The sequence below is a fragment of the Vulpes vulpes genome, chromosome 8 (assembly GCF_048418805.1).
Source record: "Vulpes vulpes isolate BD-2025 chromosome 8, VulVul3, whole genome shotgun sequence".
Lineage (NCBI taxonomy): Eukaryota > Metazoa > Chordata > Mammalia > Carnivora > Canidae > Vulpes > Vulpes vulpes.
In genome coordinates, this window is record NC_132787.1 from 39,445,085 (window position 1) to 39,458,569 (window position 13,485).

The 13,485-nt window shown below is 48.4% G+C and overlaps 1 protein-coding gene across 5 annotated transcripts in view; it reads right to left on the reverse strand.

The window, feature by feature from the left end:
* The window catches only part of KCNA6 (potassium voltage-gated channel subfamily A member 6), a 99,969-nt gene that overhangs the window by 43,878 nt on the left and 42,606 nt on the right, over nucleotides 1–13,485 (reverse strand). For 3 of the 5 annotated variants that reach the window (XM_025995377.2, XM_025995378.2, XM_072766196.1), the window contains one exon: nucleotides 12,812–13,188. The exons of the other annotated variants lie outside the window; for them this stretch is intronic. The gene's annotated coding sequence lies outside the window, so the exon portion shown is untranslated. Of the gene's footprint in view, nucleotides 1–12,811; nucleotides 13,189–13,485 lie in introns of those variants that run through there. 5 annotated transcript variants of the gene reach the window in all.

A 13,485-nucleotide genomic window follows, 5' to 3' on the forward strand; every position in this document is an offset into this window, starting at 1 on the left:
AGAGGGCAGTTTGCCTGAGGCATTCACCTATGCAATCTGTGCCTCTGTGTCCTGCTTTACAACAGAACCTACCTCTAGAGCAGTTGTGAGGATTGAACTGGTTAATACCTGCAGAGTGCTTTGAGTGGCATCTGGCACACCGAAAGTGCTCTGTAAGTGTTGCTACATCTCTACCACCAACATCATCTTCATCCAGAGGGAAATAGAATGGCATAATCGTCCCAGACCCAGATTATCAGGGTTGGCATTCCAGCTCCTCCCCCTCGAATTAACTGTGGGCCATGGGGGAATGTATTCAAGGTCTCTCTGTCTCTATTTTCTCTGAGTGAGGGCAATATTAATACCCATACCCATACTTCAGGACTGCACCAAGTATTTAAGGGACCACTGTTCACATTAAGATCTGGTGTTCAGGGAGGGCCTGATGGTCTTAAAGAGGTCTCCTAGCCTCTGACCCCCATGGAATAACTCAGCTTCATTGCAGTGTATTAGTCCCCACTGCTCCCAATATGTGGAATACTCTTCCTTTTTGTTTTGTAGGGTCTGACTCATTCCCACTCCCTCCAATGAGTCTCCCTCCAACAGTGAACCACCCCAAGCCCCCCTCCCCAACCTCTGGCCTAACATGCACACACACACTGATGCATGCAGGTGTCTTCTGCCCCAGGCATCTGCTTGGGACTGAACCCCATGAAGATATGCGGGACAAGGTCATAAATTATAAGGGTCCCTGACCTCAGACTGTGATCAAGGGGTAGACAAATGAGGGAGCACTTGATCCGAATGACAAATGTCACCGCAGGGATAAACTCAGGGATTGAAATGGAGAGGAGAGACCCTAACCAGGAGAAATAACCAGAGAACCAAGCCCCTGTGCTGAACTAAACTACAGAAACTTACCCTCTCTCATTTCTGGAGGCTTGTAGGCTGAACTCAAAGGGTTGGCAAGGCCGTGATCCCTACCATGGTTCTAGGGGTGAGTCTTTCTTTGCCTCTTCCAGCTTCTGATGCCTCCAAACTCTGCCCCCAGCTTCATGTGGCTTTCTCCTCCTCTCATCTGTCCTTTGTGTGTCTCTAGTATGAATATTTACCATCATATTTAGGGCCCATGCAGATAAGCCAGGATGATTTCATCATGAGATCATATGCTTAATTACATCTGCAAACAAGTCACACTCACAGGTTCCAAGGGTTAGGATGTGGACATATCTTTTTGGAGGCCACCATTCAGGTCCCTGCACAGACAGTGGGCAGCATGAGTGAGGGGACAGTGGTCAGGAAGATGGGTTGTTCTCCCTCAAGCTCTGGGACTCCAAGCCTAAGACACCAGTGTTGACTATGGAGCCTTCCTGTTCCTCAGGATTTTTTTAACTGACTACACACCTCCAGCAGGACTGCTGTCTGACAATTCCCCCTAACACATATGCGCTGGTGGGGATTAGCTGACAGGTGGTCCTGGAGAGTGGGCCTGAAGGGAGGGCCAATGGAGCAGCCCTCCCAGACTAGCCATTCCTTGGGGTAACACAGTTTTTACCAGCCTCTGAGACAGGTCCTGGCCAGGCTGGCACGTTCCATGGCCAGAAAGGCAGTTCCCTCCCCCTAAACTGGGCTCAGAACCACCTCCCTGAAGCCAGCCCTGATTAATCCCACCTGGCATTTGTCATCTGGTAGTGGTGGTTTCAAGCTCCTGCTCTGCCACTTCCCTATGGGAGAGATTTTGGATGTGGGATTTAATTTTTCTGACTCTCTGTTTCCTTAAACATAGATGCAGACAATAAATCCTTGACCTGCTGGTCTCAGAGGCATATAGTGAAGACATGCAGCATAGAGGTGTGTGAAGAGTACTTAGCATGTTGTAAATATGATAGTGCAATGAATTCAGTTGCCGTAAGTCTGTTTTGGTGTAACTCATACATTCAAATATCTAGTGCACACACTACACACACAAACTCATTTTATTATAGATTAATACCAACACTTTATGACTTAGTTTCCTCATTTTCTAGTTACATGGTTGTCATCGTTTCAATTTGTACTTGCAAATTCACATATGTTATCATGGGTCCTGGGTTGAGGAGATGGACAGGAAGAAATATTTCCTGCCTCCCCACGAGACACAGAGTCCCTGAGCTTGGAGATACCTCTGTTTCCCCAGGGCAACGGGATCCTGGACCAAGTGGGCATCAGTGTTATCAATGAGTGAGCTGGTTGACAAACTGTTGTTCCAGAATCAGAAGGGCTTCACTGACTCCTCCTCACACAGCTACTCCTGCTGATGGCTTGGTGACTTCCACATGGGCCACTCTAGCTGTGGAAAGCATGGAGTTTGCAGCCCCCTACCCAATGCCCCACAAACTCCCCTTGGTAAGGACTTTGACTTCACCAGGGATGAGGCTAACACAGTCCTTGATCACCTTCTGGAGGCAGAGTATCTGTCTCTCTGCTGATGCGGTTTCTTAGCAGCTCATAGTTTGGGTCCTGCTGAGAGCAGATGACTTCACAGGCAGATTTTTCCATAGCTGGCCTGAGCCCACCAGCTGGCTGAGAGCCTGTGGACTCTGGTTTGCTGATTGGTTTGCCCCAAGTTTGAGGGAAGTTCTTCCCTATGAGTCAGGAAGGCACTTACCTCCATGGCCTGGGAAGGAATGCAATATTTATCCCACATTTCTAGGCAAACAATGGTCAGTGGCCCCTGGAACTGCTGGAATTCTAGTCTGGCAACAGGAAACCCAGTTTCCACTCCCTGCCACTAGTTGGCTGTGTGACTCTGGGCAGGTTACTGCACCTGTCTGAGCTTTAGTTCACTCTTCTGCACAAAGGAGAGGCTTAGATCTAATGATGTCTTAGTCTCTTCCTTCTACGGTTCTGAATTGCTTGTTATTCTGGGGTTGAAACTGGTGTGTGTGTGTGTGTGTGTGTGTGTGTGTGTGTGTGTGTGTTGGGGCTGGTGGCCACTATTTTTCCCTCTTCCCCTCCCTGAGCACTACTGGCCTGGAGAGCATACTGGGAGGGTCAGAGATAAAGCATCCCGTGGATGATTTTCCCGTGGCACATTTTGTTCTTTTTATTAATTCACTCAATAAATATATATTCAGTGCTTAAAATATGCAAACACTGGTCTAAGCACTGAAGGATTTGTAGTGAACAAAAGAAGTGATATCCCCTCCACCAAAGAAAAAGAAATGATATCCCTATCCTTATGGAACCTATTAGGTAACAGATAATAAACCAGAGATAATAAGATATAGGGTGTGTCAAATGGTGAAAAACCCAAAATTAAGCAAGGGGAGGGGCACTAGAGAGTGCTGGGAAGGGAGATGCCAATTTTAAGTAGGGTGGCAGGGAAGGGCACACTTAGTGTCATGGAAATGAGAGTCCAGAGATAGGGGCATCCCAGAACCCCAGGCTCATATGGAGCCTGACATAACAAGCAAAGAGGCCAGTGGGATGGGCTGAGTCAGGTCGTGGTGGGAACATATGAGGATGGGGAGCGTGGGGTCTGTTCAGGAGCACTCAGAACTCTAGTCCCTTCTCCTATCTACTGGGGGCCCTGAAGCAAATGGCTAAGTGCCAGGAATGAAAGAGGGAAAGGCAGGGTCTAAGGGAGCCTCAGAAGGACTCAGGGACACAAAGCATGCCGCGCCATTAGCATCTCTGCCCAAATCACTCCCAACCAACTCCCAAGCTTTCCCAGAAGCAACTCTGACCTCTGAGTGTTTGGTTTCCTCCTTCCTCTCTTCCTCCTGTGGAGCCTGTGACCCCCATAGCCCTGCCCACCTGCCTCCCTGCCACATGCAGAGCTGATCCACCCCTGGCCACTGTCTGTGGCACAGCCAGGCACCCCCTCCTCTCCCAAGGCTGACTTCATGCCTATTCCATCGTCCAAAACCTCCCACAATGCAGCTCTCTATAAAGTAGTGCCACTGCAGGGGAGGTGGGGAGAGATCTGAGTGTAGAAATGTGGCAAAAGAAGAGAAGAATGTGGTAAATTAAACCAACTGCCACCACATTTGAAGGCAATGTCATTGCAGTTGCCAGGATGAGAGTAGAAGCTGCTCTGGCCCAAATCCCTGAGCTATTGGACGGAGGAGCATATTGGGTCTCCATGAACTCCCCAGCACAAAAAAAGTAGCCTCTTCTCCCCTTGCCTGGGTCCAGCTTTTGCCAACCTTCCCTAGGCCTTTCCTGACCACCCTCTTTTCTTCAGGAAGACCCCTGACCTCCATTTGCTGTGGCCTCTCCCACCTAACGCCAAAGTTTCTATGAGAAACACGATGACTTGGCCTCTGTAAGCGCTTTAAAAATAGACTGTGGATCTCCTGAAAAAAAAAAGAGAAAGAAAGAAAGAAAGAAAGAAAGAAAGAAAGAAAGAAAGAAAGAAGAAAGAAAGAAAGAAAGAAAGAAAGAAAGAAAGAAAGAAAGAAAGAAAGAAAGAAAGGAGGGAGGGAGGGAGGGAGGGAGGGAGGGAGGGAGGAAGGAAGGGAGAAAGAAAGGTAAGGGAGAAAAGGAAAAGAAAAAAGAAAAAAATCCCTGGCTAAAAATAGCTCTCAGCATATCTAGGGGAGGAAAAAAAGAAACTGCAGCAAAATTCAATTGGAGCAGTGACTTTCCTGCCTCTGATGTTCCAGGTCAGTTACAGCAGTGGGGAAGGCTGGGGCGGAGGGAGGGAGGGAAGAAGGGAGGGAGGGAGGATGGGGGTCCCACAAGGACAGAGAAAGGATCACCATGGCCATCTATAGCACACGCTGCTTGCTCTGCCACCCCTGACTCTTGGTCCTTGGACCCCTTCCTGGTTCCAGCAACCAGGCAGCATTCAAGACAGCAGAAGGAAGCTGCAGAGCCTGAGTTGGCAATGAGAGCTGTGCAGAGCAGCAGAGAGGACCTGGGGGCAGGCCCTGCAGCGTCCCAAAGACGCGAGTTCAAGGAGCGCAATACATCAGGCCAGGATCTGATGTTGGCAATTCCTGCTATCCAAACAGCTGCAGAATAGCTAAGGGTTGAGGGCAGATGCTCTGTCTTGAAGAGCTATGGCTTTTGCACTCAACAAGGGACAAAGCCTTTTTGGAAACTGCCACTAGGAAAGTCAGAATTCATATCCAGAACATCAGTGTGGTGGGGGGTGGGAGGCAGTGAACCCCATGGGCTCTTGTTTGAGACCCCTTTCAGTGGCTGGCAGGAAAGAGAGCTGTGTGGAACAGGACAGCATGGAGACATGGTTTTGCTTACTAAAAACGCTTTAAAAAGTGTGGTCAGGGTGGGAGCTGCACACACACACACACACACACACACACACACGTCCCTTTTCATTTAGACCTATAAAAGAAGGACTCTGCTCATTTGCTCATGTCAAAAGCCATCACAGTGAGATGGAGAAAAATCAGACAACAGTCTAAAAATAAAGGCTTCTGGTCCCTCCATTTAGTTGTAAGGAGGGGCTCTATCTGAACGTGGGATTTGCATGTGTTGGTCACAGGGACAGGAGGATATTCATAAGCTAATTGGGGCAAGGGAAGGATTCCTTAGACATATGGGTGGATCCAGGAAATAATGCACCAAGTCCACAAACTAAATTTTTCCTGCCTTTGTTTGTCTCCATACTTTGCCATAGAGGTCGTACTCCTATGTGCACACAAAAGCATACAGTTACACACGCACAGAAATGTGTCCCCCCAAATGAATTAGGGTTCAAATTACATATCCAGTGAACCAGTGATCTTAGCTGTTTGGATGTTACCTAGACTCGTACCTTTCTCTGAAATCACTAGGCAGCCACTTTTATGACAAGAAAGGAAAGAAAGGGGCTTTTGGTGGCAGAAAAGCAAATTCCTTCCAAATGATCTGTGGGGGATTCAGCTCTCCCCTGTGTCCACCCACCTAGTGGGGGAAGGGGGGTCCCTGAGTGAGGAAGAGGCAGGGATACTGTGGACTTACATGGTGGTGGGTTCCTGGGCAGTGGGCGCCGGTCCGCCTCGCGGCCTGCCTGCCTGCGGTGCGCTCCGAGCACAGTCAGCTCCGGACACACTTCTCTGCAGGCGCAGGACAGGGGGATACCCTCTCCGTCATTTTGTATGTGAGCTTTGAGGACTGCTTTACTTGGTCTTTCCCCACCGCCCCCCCCAAAGAATTCCTTCGCCTTCCCCACCCCAAGGAGCAAAGTCTGATCAGCATCATGGTCCTCGGTTGGGGTGGACAGAGACCTCGCGGCTGGCCAGCCCACCGCAGGCTTGAACCCCGTCCACGGCACACCTGGGCAGTCGCATTGGTCCAGTGAGCCTGGCGCTCCCCTACTGCCACCTTGCACAAGCCCCATTCATTCTGTCTCATCTCCATCTGCAAAGCAGGGATAGCATCGTGTCATGCGCGCGCCCCTCTTGCCTGACGCGGTCACCGTGAATGCGCTGAGACAACGGCGTGGGGGGAGCCAAACGACTTGAAAAGCAAACAAACCCCGCTCCCGGCCAAGCCAGAGTTCTCCCTGGTGTTGCACTTCAGGATTGCAGTGCGGTGCTGCGGATCCGGTTTTGCTCCCTTTCTTCAGTATTTTTCCTCTTCTCCGACCCTCGGGCCTGTGAAGCAGCCGTCTGGCGCCCCCTGCTGGCCGAAGCTCCCCGCAGGACGATGCTTCCCTCAAACGTGGTAATTAGCAGGAGGCTGCTCATTGACTAAGGGGTGGGGGTGGGGTGGAGAAGGGACTGGCCTTGTTTCCTTGGAGATGTAGCTACTCACCCATCTACGTCATGGACTGCTCCCTATAAATTCAGCAATCCCCAGCTGATTGTTTGCACAGTGCTCTCTGCACTGGGTGTAGACGACAACAGGAGTCCTCACTGCATTCCTGGTCGATGCTACTCAAAGTGCGGTGTCCTGACCTGCAGCTTTGGCATCAGTGGGAGCTTTATAGAAATACATGCCTGGGACCCTTCTCAGACCTGAATCTGCAAGGCCAGGGGTTGGAGCCCAGAAATCTTCATTTTAGCAAGTTTTCCAGGTGATTCAGATCCACAGTGAAGAATGAGGATTGATTGGCCTAGCCCAAACCTGCCCTGGTATTTTGCTCATAGTAATGTCCAGAAGCCTTTCTTGATTATCAAGGCACTGGGCAAAACAAAAACAAAAACATAAAACCCTGAAAATGGTTTTTCCTTATTCCAACACCATATTGATTGGAATAATGTATTGATCAGCATACGGAATGCCTCCTCCCAGATTTGCCTCTAAGGAAACCCCCATACACTCCTGCTGTTGTCCACTTCCTTTTTCATCAAAATCCAACTTGGAACCAAGTTTGAGCCATTGAGGCAACTTTGAGAGACTAAGCAGTGCTTAGAAATGAGGACCCTGTCGCTAGGATGTGGGGCAACCTCTCAGAGTTCCCGAAGAGCTACCACTAGCCTGTCAAAAGCCAGGAGAACCAAAACAGAAACCAGACAACAGGCAATGATTGTTGACACAGGGAATGTAAACTTTAGTCCTCCTTTTAGACTTCTCCAGCCTACTGTTGTGACCCTGTCAAACACAGAGGAGCTCAGAATCATTTCTGATGAGTTGACTGATTCTAAGAGGTCAACCTAATTTTATTATTACTGATATTTTTAAAAAGTTGCTTATATAGGGGTGCCTGAATGGCTCAGTCGGTTAAATGACTGCCTCTTGATTTCTGCTCAGGTTGTGATCTCAGGATGGTAAGATTAATCCCGTGTCCGGCTCCATGCTGGGCATGGAGCCTGCTTAAGATTGTCTTTCTCCCTCTCCCTTTAACCCTCCCTGCACCCCTCCGACCTGTGTGCTCTTGGGTATGCATGCTCTCTTTCTTAAAAAATTAATTAAATAAATAAATAAATAAAAATAAAAGATGCTTATGTGAAGGAGGGAAACAACTTTTAACATAGTTCATACTATAGAGAACAGAGAGTTGGTGACAAATGAGCCACAATACATGAGGACAAACTGAGCATTTGGCTGTTGCAGGGGGGGATCTTGAAGATCATTGAAATCAACCCCTTGCTTGACAGAGGAGGGAATTGAGGCCCAGAGCTGAAGACTCCCTCTGGAAGAGAAAGTTTGTACACAGGTCACCTATCCTGGTAGGAGTTCAAAATAACCCAGCCTGATCCCTGGCCTGGTGAGATTCTGGAAAATCTCTGCGATTTTGGTATTTGAAGTGGAAAATCTTTTTTTTTTTCAAAAATACTTGGTTCCTTTGCCATGTTATTGCCCAGATCCTATGGATAATTTCCCTCCACAGAGAGCAAATTGGGCAGAAGTCCCCAGGATGCCAGGCCTCTGTGTAGGCTTTCCAGAGAAGTTTCCTGCTGCTCCTCATTGCTCTGTGGCCTCTTCCAGGAGTTTGGGACCCCCATACGAGACTCCTGAAGATGCCCACTTGACTTCACAGGCCATAGGATCAGGAGGTCTTTGAAGCCCTGGTTCCCACCACATGAGCCTGGGATCTCTGAGGAGCCATGTTTACCATTGCACACAGCACCTCCTCGTGCTCAAGCAAGGGCACGCAAGGGGAGTGGAGGTCATCACCCATTCACTGGACTTCTAGCCATTGGGGATTGCTGTGGGGAGAGCAGGGCAGCCGCTGAAGAAGGCAATGCAGACTCTCAGCCTTGCATGGATTCACAGAACAGGTTTGGTTGGTCATGCAAGGACCCCGTGAAATGACCTAAGTGATGCCTCATGACCTCTTCCAATCAAGAAGTGCCATGGGCACCCAAGGGCAGCTCTGAGGGTCTTCCCCCACCCCACCCCCCTATAGGCCTATAGGACAAATACAGGTGGTGGTAGCTCCCTCTAGTGGAGTTGTCAGAAATGGACAGTGGCTCTGAATCCTAACTGGGGAAGGCACCTTTCAGAGATCCCAAGCTGATGAGCAAGACCCAGATTCTCCCATATGTCATCCCCAGTAGTACATGCAGTTTTTGGAGGAAGTTATTTTGTTTTGTTTTTTATCACCGCCATCATGGGAGGCTGTGGCTTCAGGGACAAGCATGCTTAATCTCTGGCTTAAAGGCCTCAGGGTCGGCAACATGCCAGAAGCCTGAAGGCCAGGAGCTCTGACCACCTATGCAGGAAGTCTCTTCCAGCCATTTTCACATCATGGACAAACCACTTTCACTTCTCCGGGGTGTGCTGGGCGTGGTGGAGTGCAGGTCAACCAGCTGATCTCTCATCTCTGAGATGCTCTATGACTAAGTTGAACTCACAGGCTATCGTTCAACCAGGAGGAAGACACAGTATTGCTCATAACCTGTTATGTTTGGAGGAAGTCTGATGGTCACCAAGCACTCTCACAGACATCACTGCATTGTGCTTTCACAACGACCTGACACACATGATCCTAATCTCACTGACTCTGCCATGACCACCAGGCTGGCTTTGTATTCTAAGACTGAGCTGAGAGATGAAGGATCCTCCCACATGGCCTACAGAGCCCGATTCCTGGCCAAGAGTTCCATCAGGTCTGCTGGCTTGAGTATAAAGCTCTATGAAAATGAGACTGAGAAGTTCCACTCATCCCTAGCAGGAGAATAATGTCTATATGACCCATCCCATAATAGGGATGATAATAATAATGATGGTGAGCACTTAGACATGCTTTCTGCAGGCCAGGCACAGTTCTAGACACTGCTTAAATATTAATTCATTTTGTCCTCACAACGACCCTATGCCATAGGTAATCCATAAATCTGCCATTCTTGCACAGACACCAGAATAATTTTACTAAGTGCCAGAGTCACCTGGCTATGATAACTGACTGTCATTGAATATAGATGCTTAATAAGACTTGAATCCACACAAATCTCCCTAAGCAGGGGGAGAGGGCTTTCATTTTCCATTGTGTACCTGGAAATTAATTTGCCCTCAGTTATCCACATTATCATGTGATTTCCAATAAGAAATACATATGTGATCTTCATCCTGTTTCTTCACAGAACTCCAAAAACTTGGAATTTCCTAAATGGTGAGAGATATCAAGATGTCTTCTGTTATGCTAACGAGGCAACTTCTGGACTGCTCCCAAGGGTAGGGGCTAGTAGCGAGAAGAACCAACCAAGTGATTAGGAGGTTGGAACCTTTGGTTCCTTCTCTCTGACCTCTGGGGAGGCGGGAGGGGCCAGAGGTTAAATCAACTGCCGATAGCCAATGATTTAATGAATCATGCCTGTGGAATAAAGCCTCCCATAAAACCCCCAAAGGATAGGGGTACAGTGAGCTTCTGGGTTGGTGAACACATGAGATTGGGCAGAGTAGTGCACCTGGAGCAAGCATGAAAGTTTCGTGCCCCTCACCCCACACCTTGCCCAATATAGCTCTTCATCTGGCTGTTCCTGAGTTTTATCCTCTTATAATAAACCAATAAGCTAATAGGTAAAATATTTCTCTGACTTCCCTGAGATGCTCTAGCAAATTCCTGGAAACCAAGGAGGGTTTGTGGAAACTGGTCAGCCAGAAGCACAGGTGACAACTTGGAGTCTGAAGTGGGGTGGAGGCAGCAGTCCCATGGGACTGGAACACTCAGCTTGAGGGGCCTGAGGCCACTTCCAGGTAGACAGTGTCAGAATGAGTTGGACTGTAGGACACCCTGCTGGTGTCAAAGAATTGCATATGATGTGGGAAAACCCTCACTCGTTGTAAATGGAATCAGAATCATGCACATGATGGCGCTCAAGATCTCGGAATTACTAAGTGGGAAGAGATACTGGAGATCATTTGGTCCAGTTCTCTGTTTTTCAGATGAAATAGAGGACTCAAGGATAAAAAGGTGAAAGGTTTTGATGTACATCACACAGTGAGTTTAGTGGCAGGACCAGGACTTGTCCCGGGGCACCAGAGTCTCAGCCCAAAAGCCTTTCCACTATACCATGTTGTGGCTGTCATGCACTTGAACAGATAAACAGAGATTCTTCTCAACCCCATTCCATCTGTGGCCTACAGAGCTCCCTCATCTTTAGCCAGCCCTTCTGAGCCTAAGAAGTAAAATCTTTCTGATAGTTGCCTAAGGCACCCAAGAGTGACCTGATACCTCACCTAAAACAAAGACAATAATCACCCTAGAATGGTGTGTTCCACAGACAGTCAGATGGCAGAGAGTAGGACAGCCTGAGAGCAGCCTGTGAGATTAGGCCTCCTGCTTATGGCATGAGGGATGGCCATCCTCCTTCATCTATCTGCTCTGGACAAGGCCCCCATGGCCCCACCTTAGGGGCCACGATAGAGGTCTTCTCAGCCTCCTGATGATTTTTCTTCTTTTCTCATACTGATTTGGGGTTCTGCTGGTCCATTCCACCCACCCAACCTTTTCCTTCCCCATTGTCTCTGCCTCAGGGTTTTTTGGTCTCCTGCTTCCTTTTTAGGTTTGATTTCCACCGAGACGTGACAACACCTTGTCTGCCATTTCCCAGCTGGGGCCAATATCAGTTGTGTCCCCAACTTTCCTAGGAGTGGTATGAGTTGAAAGGGAACCTCTGGACAACCTCTCTTTACTGCTCTGTAGCCATAGACTCTTTACTAACATTACCTTCTAGGTCAGGCTTTCCTTGTCTTCCCTATGTTAAACTGATCTCCAACCCCACCCACCACTGTATTCCATAGCTCCCTTTCTTGATTTCTCTCTATTACCTTTATACTCATCTAGCAAACAATATACTTTAGTTATTTATTGTATCCATTGCCTGTGCCCCTGCACCAGAACGTACCCTTCATAAGGACATGGATTTTTGTTGATTGATTTTATTCATTAGCCTGACAGACACCCAAGGAACACTTGCTAAATGAAGGAACAAAGGGTAGACACAGGTTGGTAAACAGACCTTCACAAGAAATGTCAGTTATAGGGTTTCTCTACTAAGAAGAGATGCCTAGGAGGGAAAAGGATGTGTGCATGTGTGTGTGTGTGTGCATGTTTTGCATACATGTGTGTGTTGCAGAGTGGCTTGACAATTCCCTCACTTGTAATAAATAATGTGTGAGTTCTTGATGATTCTTAAATAAGCAGTTTAACTTTATGTCTTAACAAGAGTCAACATCTCATTCATTCACACATGTCCTTACTCATTCACCAGACATATTATGAGTGATAATTGTGTGTCAGGTACTGTGCTAGACATTAAGTGGGCACATGGCTAAGATTATGGTCCCCTACATAGAGACTTCCAGTGTGGTAATGAAGGCCCACATTTAGCACATATCTAGGAGGGTCCAGGCATTATAGCAAATTGTAACCCCTAGACGTACTTCATTAGGAGAGTAAAGCCTGGGGGGCAGGAATCAGCCTCATCACTTGGAAGAATAACAAGCAGGTACAATTTCCCCCTCCAGAGCACCTAGAAGGAAGCTGGAGAGAGAGATGGGCAGGCAGGAGGAAGGACCTTCCAGAAGTAGTCTCTCTCTCCATCCTCTGAAAAAGCCCAGGAGTGAAAAGTTGTCTGTGACAAGAGCAATGTGGGTCACATACCAGAAAGAAGTCCTTCCTGCTCCTAGGAGACCCTGCAATGGCATCATCTGAGGCTTGGGAAAGCCATGGGAAATATAGCTCTGACCCTGACATTTGCCCACTGGCATGTGTACAGAAGAGGCAAACAACTCCTAGAGAATGGGTTGCCTTCTTGGAGAATGTTGCCTGTCCATGGTGAGGTCAATGCAGAGGGTATTCAAGCACCTTTTCTGATCGTCTGTGGGTGGCACCCGGAAAGGTACCCAAGTGCTCTGACACTCTGGATACCCACCTGCTTTTGTCACAAGTGCCTGACTTGTCTGCTTAACTTAGCTGTTGATGTCTTCATGCAGCAAAACACACAGCCTCTGAGACTTTGCCATATATTTATTTGTTAGTCTTCATGGCCACCCTTTTCCTGGGTGGGTCTGTAGCACAGCCATGCACTTTCTGGCATCCTTTGACCCTGACCTCCCCATACCTGGTCTCTTTTGCCCACATCACCACCTTTCACCTTCACCCCACAGCTTCACCCCAACATCCTGGGCCCCATCTTTAATGTTGGTGGGTGTGGTTTCAGCTTTTTCTATTCTGGTGACTGCTTGTGGGAGGCTACTGGAGAGATGTCAGGCCGCATGATCCAAGGAGGGGGTCTTGTCTTCCTGAGAAGTTGGGGTCCAGGCCCTCTCTGTCCAGCCACTACCAGAAATGTATGTGTAGGTCTCCTTGCTGTGCCAGCCTTTTCCCTGCCAGGGAAAATCAGAACAAAAGGAAGTATAGTTAGGGATATGAGGGTAAGCTGCATGAGCAACAGCACCAAGAAACTTGGGAACAATCTCCAGCCTTTTTTCAGTTCCTCTGGCATGCCAATGGTGGTCCCTCACCTGGCCCCTATTTCTGGGCTCTCTGGTTCACTCAAACCACACCTCCTACCCCATAAACCCCCCAAGGGTCCCTGCAACCCATCAGCCACTGCTGAGCACTCTGAACCTAAAGCCACTCCTGCAAAAGTTGTTTTTAAATGCTGTGTCACTAATTCTCTA